This window comes from Montipora capricornis, chromosome 3, assembly GCF_036669925.1.
Source record: "Montipora capricornis isolate CH-2021 chromosome 3, ASM3666992v2, whole genome shotgun sequence".
NCBI classification, from domain to species: Eukaryota; Metazoa; Cnidaria; class Anthozoa; order Scleractinia; family Acroporidae; genus Montipora; species Montipora capricornis.
The window spans coordinates 43,876,204-43,881,832 of NC_090885.1; the positions used below are offsets into that span (position 1 = coordinate 43,876,204).

At 43.0% G+C, this 5,629-nt stretch overlaps 1 pseudogene; it reads left to right on the forward strand.

Moving 5' to 3' along the window:
* Positions 1-4,139: 4,139 nt before the first annotated feature.
* LOC138040357 (uncharacterized) lies at positions 4,140-4,847 on the forward strand (annotated as a pseudogene).
* The last annotated feature ends 782 nt before the right edge of the window (positions 4,848-5,629 follow it).

The following is a 5,629-nucleotide window of genomic DNA, read 5'->3' on the forward strand; positions in this document are numbered from 1 at the left end:
CTTATTGTCCTTATCCGAGAAGACTTGAAAGTTTAACCGTTTTCAGGTGTAGTTACAAAGGCAGTACTTTCTCCTCAGTTATTTAAGGCGCGTTTACACGACAGAGCAAAAATGGCACGGGTCCGACAAAAACTGGAACAGTTCCAACAGTTTTTACAAAGAAACAGTGAACTTTTATCTGTTCCGCGACGGGTCCATAGGCGCCTATGGTTAGGGTTAGAATAAAATTCACTGTTTCTTTTTAAAAACTGTTGGAACCGTTCCAGTTTTTATCGGGCCCGTGCCATTTTTGCTCTGTCGTGTAAACGCCCCTTTAAAGACCCTGAGTGTTGGTCACGACCTCCCGCGTGACAGCCCGGTGCTCAACTAACTGAGCCACCGGTGCGCGGTCATTCATATAAAGGTATAAAGGTTCATATAAAGAGCTGTAATCTCGTCCAATGTTTGGTAAAATATTGTTGACATCTTGATTTCCGATTTGTTGGAAATAATTTGTTTATCATAAAGTTCAAACTTCCTTACAAATTTGTTGGAGATGAACAAATGAAGAGATAACCTTAGCATCACATGGATGTGTTGGGGATCAGGAGCCAAAACTGCCGTAATTAACGAAATTAAGAAAGTTCCGAGTAAAATCTTTAAACTTTTCGTAGTCTCGTCAAATTTGAATAGAGATTTTTTTATACTTTATAAGAAAGTTTCGTATTCTCACGGTTAGACTGGATCTAGCATGAAATGGAGGGTAATGCGGAGAAATACTTTGCACGTGAAAAGATTTCCCCGCATTAGCCTGCATTTCATGCTCGATTCAATCCAATCGTTCGAATACGAAACTGGCCTATTGAATGATGCTATTGCCGTCATGATAGCTTAACCTAGTGTTAAGTGAGGTCAAAATTTAAAGCGGAATATCCTAATTTTTTTTAACTAGACCCAAAGGAAGCTTTAAGGAATTCATCAACAGTTAAGTTGTTTAACATCCTTCAAAATAAAGGCTAGCACAGTGACGTGGACAGTCCCGGGTTTTCTTCTTTCTTTCTCTTCCTTCATAAAAACTTGTCAGTCATGTTCCTTTTTCCCGTATGTTCCAATTTGTATTATTAGCCAAATTAAAATAGCAAGGAAGAGCGAGGGTGTTGAATTAAAGATGTAAGTTTAATCGCATGGTTCTGTGCAGATAAATGTTGTTACAATTCACACAGATAAAAGTGAATAAATCCCAACAACAAAATAACCAAACAAATCACAAAATAGCTAAGGCTTACCAATGTTATCTTTCTACGACAGTAAATAAAACTTAATAATTTAGATTCTTATTACCCAAAAATGTCTTTCTTTTCTTTCGGCGAGAGTATTTCTCTTTTTCTTTTTCTTTTGTTTTAGTTCAACAGTGCAGTGCAGGAAAAATGACGCGCAGGGCCCGTTTCTGCACTCGCTCGATGCTATCAAGCTCAGAAAACCAGTTGTGAATGAGAGATCTTTGTGATAGGCTCGGTCATGCAGTTCGTAGGCAAATTCTTTAATTATCCGAGGCGGAATGCTTTCAGGCCCCATAGCCTTGCTTGTTTTTACATGCAAAAGCTTTTTTCAAACCACATGGGAATGTACAATAGGCCCTTCCTCAACAGATGGTAAAAATGATGGGAGACATGATGTATCAAGGGGTGGAATATCAGCAGCTACGGTTGCGAAGTACTGATTTAAAGACTCAGCAAGGTCGCCTTCCGACAGCGCAACGCCGTCGCGCTCGAGAGTGAAGCAGGACTGGCTATAATTGACAGTACGCCACCATAGGCGAACATCATCTTTCCGTATGTTTCGTACTTTTTCCTCATAAAATTTCCTCTTCCTTGCTTAATCTCTGCCTGTACCTTACGTCTATAAAAGCGCCACAACTGAGCATCACAAGAGTGAAATGCTTGCTGGCGTTCCTTAATTAGCTTTGTTATACGTGCAGTAATCCAGGGTTTATCAGTTGGATGAAATGGAACAGTATTGGCCGGAAAGAAATGATCGACTGCGGCATGTAAAAGATGAGACAAGGTCATTTGTCGAGGGACTGGGTCCAAGCCCGTGGAACCACTCAGTCCCGCCCATAGGCCAAAACCATTTAACCCAGACTCAGGATAACGACGCACACTGCGCTTTACACAAGTATTGCTCCTACTGTCGAAAGTGTCCTTAGGTGTCCACATGATTGAATTATGGTCCGATGACCCAAGAGGAGTAAAAATATCAGGTGTTCTATAAAAAGATTGTAAATTCGTTATAATGTAATCTAGAATGGCATCACACCTAGTAAGACTAGAAACTACCTACTTGAGATAGTGACTCCTAACTAAATCTTGAATGTTTAGGTGGTTGAAATAGCCTAGGATGACAACACCTCAATCAGGATGTTTTGAGCGTAGAGCATCAGTTGACGACACAAGCTCCTGCACCGAGATATCAGGGGGGCTATACACGACGCACACTGAAACTGCTGATACTGATCTCGGTAAACGTGGTGGTCGGGTCCATAACCACATGCATTTTAGATCCGGATCCTCCAAGTCCAAACGATGTCTGATTGGTAGTTGTTGAGAAACGTAAACGCACACCCCACCCCCACGACGTTGCATCCGATCCTTACGGTGGATTGCATACCCGCCAATCGATATTTGATCGTCATGAACTTCATCAGCAAGCCATGATTCTGAGACCGCCGCTATATGCACCTCATTAACAGACATAAACGCCGCCAGCTCATCAATCTTTTTATTGAGTGAATGCGCGTTTAGGCAGCAAAAGCGTGGAAGAATGGCTCCTTTGTTCGTTTTGTTGCGTGTAACTGTTGGAGCTGAACGGCACGTGATATTCCTTTCTATCCATCAGAACTTGCAGTAATCCGAGTAGGTATGTTTTTAACCTTCTTTAAAAAGTTGGAACTATTGTTCTCCATGCGGCTAAAGTTTTGACTTGCAAATATCGAGTTTTGAACTTGGATGTTTACAACATTACCAGCATTAGAGCCAAGAAGATGCGTTCTTGACCCTCTTAAGCTTCTTGAATTAAATCTAGGCGTCACCCATACCGCAATTGGGCTACTCAAAAAAGGTCCAGGAGATTTAGCTGTCACATTGATGCCTTTCCCTAAAATGCCAAGTAAATTCAGCTTCTCAAGGAACACAGTATCGCCAGAGAGCGTGTTTTTAGACCTGCTCGAGTTTCTTAGTCGCATCAATTGTCCCGTAGTATAGCTGACACTTTGTGTTGTGTTGGCGTCTTGAGAGTTAGGGCCAGGTAGAGGATGTACGTTGCCACAAATCAAGATGTAGATCTCAACCCATAGGTTGGTTTAATGTAGGCAGAGCGATTGTTGTTCTGCCATGTTTATCCCACTCGACGACAGGAAAATGGAGATGCTGTCCCTGACGCTTATCACTCCATAAAAAGTATTCTGGCCGGCATATGTGCGGAAAAATTGCTTATCACGGCCCTGATAAATGATACTTGTAAGTAGATGTAACGATAACGCGGCGAATGTTTCAAAAAGGCCCAGCTTACGAGAAGCGCGGCTGGCCGCCATTAGGGCGGTCGATAACTGCTAAACCACCCTCACCACCTGAGTAGGAATTCTAGCCAATGCGTCATTGTTTAGTCTGTAGATTACGTTTATGGAAGGAAGGAGTGGGGTCAGGGGGTCTCCAAAGCTTTTTCCACTGAACAGTCTCTCTTTGAGTCCCAGTACCTGGAAGCCACCATGTCTTTGGAAAGGTGTTGTTTATGCCTTCTGAGGAGTAGTCCGCTGGGTCAGAGTGCAGACCTGCGTCTGCAGATCCACATTTTGCCGCATTTTCAACTTAAACACCCAAAAGAGGCCTTACGTCCTACCCCCGTTAACTATAATATCATGAAGATGGTTAATTTGAAGATAGATAGATAGATAAATGTTATTTCTGACGAGTGAGCTAGCGAATAAGGCTGAAATAACTATTTTGTCGGCACGAGATACAACAAGGGCCTGGGTTCCAGGCCGGGCATCATGGGTTACGTTGTAGGGGGATATAAGACCAGGTATAGCACGTGGTTGTCATCTAGGCTTCAGAACCAACCGCGTTCTTTCGTTCGTTTAAATTTTTCCCTTTGCCGTTCGTATAATGTCGATCACCAAAGCCGAAGTGTCCGACCTAATTAGAGCCAACAACGATCAGTTAATGGCCTCCTTTAAGGAGCTACTCAAGGACAATGCAGGTCAGATTAAGCGTGCTAACGAAACTTCGTCAGAACAGCAAATGAAAGAGATCAAGTAATTGAAATTTCAAAAACCGCACAAGTTTAAAAGAAAAGCCAACGAAGACCAGTATAAGTTCAATCTTAATCTTGTAGAGACCTTCGACAGCGCCAAGTCCGCCGCCGAGAAGTCCAACCTTGAGAAAGTGAAGTCCGACCTCGAAGAAGGTGAGAAATCGCTCGTGGAACGGCAAAAACATATTCTTCTGGCTGACAAGTCCGAATACGGTTGGAATACGGTCGAGGAATACAAACAGCATGACCTAGCAGATGATTCGGAGGACGAAAAACGCATCTACAGTGCTGAGAGGCGTGCCCGTGCAGTTTTGTCTTCTCGAAAGAAGAAGAAGTCTTCAGCCATGGCTGCGACCAAAAGATCTTCTCCGCTTCGCTGGTCAGTTTTGTCTTCAAGTTCCCAACCCCAACGTCAGTCCTTCCAGCCAGCCACTGTCAATTCTAGTTTCCTGCCTCGTCGTCCTAACATTGGCACATGCTTCGCTTGTGGAAAAACCGGGCACTGGCGTGCCAGTTGCCCCGCGATGACAAAGCAGTCTGACTCTCCAACTTCAAAGTGACTAGATGAGCAGGATTTATCAGGTGTAGTTCTGTCTTGTTTTGATCGTAATGATTTTATCTTGGAAGCTTTGAGGGACAGTCAGCCTGATTCCAGTTGATTCCAATGTTTTCCCGCTAGTTTTAAGCTCGTCTTAAGATCAGCAATGTTTTGTTAATATTGATACTCCCGCTCAGCCCTCAGTTCGTGGAAGACTTAAAAAATGAATTGACTTTGGCGTTCGCTGGAAATTTCTCAGTTCATCCTGAATGTCATTATCCAAGGTTACAAGATTCCATTTTTTCATCTTCCCACACCTTTCTTCAAAGCCAACAATGCCTCTGCACGTAACAACAGTACTTTTTGTGTGAAGTTGTTAATGACCTACTCAAGCTTAAGCTTGTCGAATAAATTTCTTGCGCGCCGGACATTATTAATCCGCTCTCCGTTTCTACTCGCAGTTCGGTAAACAAAGACTGATCTTAGATGTGAGGCATGTGAACGCTTTCATCTACGAGCATAAGTTCAGACTTGTCCGTGGCCACTCAGATTCTCGACAAAGACTATTTAAATTCGATCTGAAGTCCGGTTACCATCATATGAAAATTTTCCCAGAGCACCGCGCATTTGCTTGGGATTTTAGCACGGAAAAGTTCAGATACTTTCAATTTTGCCTCCTTCCTTTTGGCCTTTATTCTACTCCTTTTATTTTCACCAAGATTCTTAAACCGCTTCAAAACTCCTGGACAAGTCGGGGCATTCCTATTGCCATTTTTCTGGACGATGGCCTAGGTGGGAGAATTG